Below are 3,690 nucleotides of genomic sequence, written 5' to 3'. Positions count from 1 at the left end.
TACACTAGTTCAAGCAAACTCATCTATTTCTGCTCCTATCCATGACGTCAATGCATAAGCCTAAAGCCTGCTGCATTTGTTCTATCTCCACTACAATTGATGAAGCAGTGTGGTAGGAAAAATATTAGATCATTCTATAGCTCTGGAGGTTGATGACAGGGAAGGATTTAATAGCCTAGGTCAGGAGTGATGTGAGCATCTTGAGAATATTAGTTCACCTGGCCTTGTATACATGCTTATGTAACTATATCAACCGAAAGTAATAAATAGCACAACCTTTTTCAACTTTGTGCTTTCTTGTATGCCTCCCACACTATAGTATAATACTTGTCCAAATAATTTCCATGAATGGCTTGGCCCTAAATCTCACCATCAATATTCTTCAATGTGTATACTCCTTCAGGTTGTACCTGATTAGTAATATAAGGCCCTTCCCAATTTGGGGGCCATTTCCTAAACCTTTGATCTCACCGCCCGATAGGAAGAATTATTTTGCACACTAAATCTCCAATGCAGAAAGATTTTGGTCGAAGTTTCTTATCCTAAGATCGAGCAACTTTTAGCTCTTGGGCATGCAATCGATTTAAAACTATTAGTCCCATTTCATCCAACTCGCCCAACTTGTCTATCATGGCCCTAGCATGATCTTGACTAGCCAACTCAGACTAATGAGCTACCCTGTGTTATCTAACAGTCATCTCCATAGATAGCACTGCGTCATAGCTGTAAGTCTAAAAATAGGGAGTTGCTGATAGTCAACTTTAAAGACCACGCAATAGCACGTATCTAGTAGGATAGTGATTACGGGTATCGATCCACAGGGATTGGGGTATAGTTGTTTTTCTTGAAAAATAAAAATATTTGAAAAAGGATGAATTTGTGAAACTAAATAATTTAATAAAAGAAAATGCAATTAAAGGGATATCAGTTTAGGAGATCCTAGGGCATGGAATTCACCACTAACATCGGAACAATGATTAATTATATTTTATTTCGTTCTTGGATTAACATGCAAATTAGCTACAAGCCTAATAAGCATTTAAATAAAAATTCACAAAAGTAATTTGGGTATAATCCACCTTCAGTTGGCATGAAATGTCTACCCTAATCTAAGGTGGTAGCACACTGCATCTTCCTTAAGCATGGACTATCTTATATTTACTTAGTGATCATGAAGAATAGTTGTACGAACATCATACTTAAAATCATAGAAATTAAATATGATTCAAAAGAAGATATCCATTATAAACAATAAGTTCATACAACCCCAAGAATATAAAATAAAATATAAAACCCGTGTCCCTTTGTTAGGGCTGCATCCAGCCCTAATGAGGAGATCAGCCTTCCATGGAGTGGTAGACGGCAGCAGCAGCACAGCAATGGACTCCCATCTCTCCTATCTCCTTCCTTTCTGTGTCTTCTCCCTGCACTGGATTCGGTGGAAACTTTCCTAGCATTTCATCTCTTTTCTTCCCATAATGTCCCAAACTATTCTCTCACTCTTTATTCAATGGGAACTCCCTGAGAAGAGTGATTGGGATTAGCCGGCTCACTCCCTCCGAATGCCTTCATCCTCACGCATCCCTTCTCTTTTATAGCCTTCACCTGGGTGGAAGGATAAGGTTGATTGAACTGCTCCGCCGTTGGGAAGAGGTTGATGATCCGTGATCCATGGGAGGTTAAGATTAAGATGCCATTGGGAAAGATATGAGTTAGTTCACGGAAGGAAATGGTTGGGATGTGAGCATGAACTGAGAGGGTCTCGGCTGATTGAGGGATGGTTGGGAGATTCGGGAAGATGCAAATGGGATACTCGTAACAGGGGAGCTGCTGGCAGTGGTTGGAATCGGATTCATGGATGGATGCTGCTGGTATGAAGTTCGGCCTGATTCGGAAGAGGATAAGGATGATCCTCTGTTCCGAAGAAGGGGAGTTGGGGCGTTTGGATGAAGATGGATCATAACGGGATAAGATTTGGATTGGTTCCGAAATAGGGGAAGTAAAGTTCGGATGAGAAGTTGACGATGACGTTGGGATCATTTGGTTGTGCTGCCGTTGGCTGGAAATCCGGGAGATGTTTCTAGTTTTTATCCGCATGAAAAAGAGGATGGAATGTTTGGATATCGGTTGATAACAGGGAACGGATGCATGGGTTTTTGTTGATGGATACAGGAGATTTGGGAAGGACGTGGATGATGGATAGCTTGATGCGGAGGATTTGAGCTGATATGTGATGAGGATGGGAGCAAATCCGGATGGGATCTGGATTCTCGGGAACGGCTTGGGACGTTGGGAGTAGTCCGGCAGAAGGTTGCTGGTTCTCATCCGGAAGATGGCTGGATCGCGAGCTGGGAGAAGATGAAGATTTATGGGATTCGGTAGTTCGGATGTTAGATCAGAGAGTGAAGATGCTGAGCAGACGTGGGTGAAGAGGAGTTGAGATCGGGAGGTTGGTCACGGTTGGTTGGAAACAAGGGATGATGAATCGCAAGAGGATGAAGATAAGGTGAGCTGGAAGCAGGGGATTTGGGAGGTTAGGAAGATGCTGGAGGGAGTTGGATTCCTGGGCTTTATCCCGTGGAGGGGATCTAGCGGGAGAAATAAAGGAGTGTGGGATGTTGGGATCATGCGGAGGAGGAAGTGTATGAAGATAGATTATGATGGGATGAGATCTGGGAGATGTGTTTGCGGATGAAGTTGTTTCGGGAAGAAGATTGGAGTTGTGAACGGCTTGAAGGGGAGATAAGCCGTTGGGAAGAATACGCGAAGAGAAGGAATTGGGGTTTGATACGTGAGGAGTGAAGGAGAGCTTTAGGATTCGTGCAAATATGATGGCATGCTTTGAGATCTGAGGAACAAATAATTGAAGGGTTTTTATTGTTTTTGAGATTAAAATTGGATCATGTGGAAAAAGAGTTAAGTGACTGAATCAGAGGGTTTTGATTTGCGGGGTGCATGTGGTTTAGGTCCAGGAATAATCCCTAATGAACTTGACTCAACCTGCATACATTAGACTCAATCAGTAAATAAGTAAGACTTGAATTACCTTTAATAATTTATTAAAATGCAATCATGAAGGTAATACAATTTTCAGTTAAATTTACAAAATATGTGAATTAAAATAATGGTAAGTGCTATAAATAAGATATTAATTTATGAATTATTTAGCACCTATCAGTTGCCTCTATGGCTGATCTTTTAGAAGTCATGTATTCCCATAGTACTTCAAAAAGGGCTTTATTCTATACACTTAGCCTTTTACAAACAAACTTACAAATGTTTGTCTATTAGTATCTTATTTGTCGATTCAACCTAGCCAATTTCTTGGACATAATATGAGTCGAATGGATAACATCAAAACTAGTCTCTTCTGCAAATGCCAAAATATCTTGGCCTATGAAAAGAGTTCTCTGATTGGCTTTGATAATATCTGAAAAGTCGAATCTATAGATTATGTGATGCTTAATGAAGTTTATAACAGTAGTTTGATTATCAACTTTATAGGCACCGCATCCACCTACTTCATGAAGTAGTCTGTGCCCATAATAATGGACTTGTGACCTTTTAATGATAGTGGATTGATTTGACCAATCAGGTCCATGGGTTTTTCCTCTGAATGGCCACAGTTTGATGATAGGATGGAGCTCTATCATTGGGACCTTCTGCAATGGTCTATGCTGATGAAAGCAC

The sequence above is a fragment of the Phoenix dactylifera genome, unplaced genomic scaffold, assembly GCF_009389715.1.
Source record: "Phoenix dactylifera cultivar Barhee BC4 unplaced genomic scaffold, palm_55x_up_171113_PBpolish2nd_filt_p 000315F, whole genome shotgun sequence".
Classification (NCBI taxonomy): domain Eukaryota; kingdom Viridiplantae; phylum Streptophyta; class Magnoliopsida; order Arecales; family Arecaceae; genus Phoenix; species Phoenix dactylifera.
Note: the sequence above shows the minus strand (reverse complement) of the source record.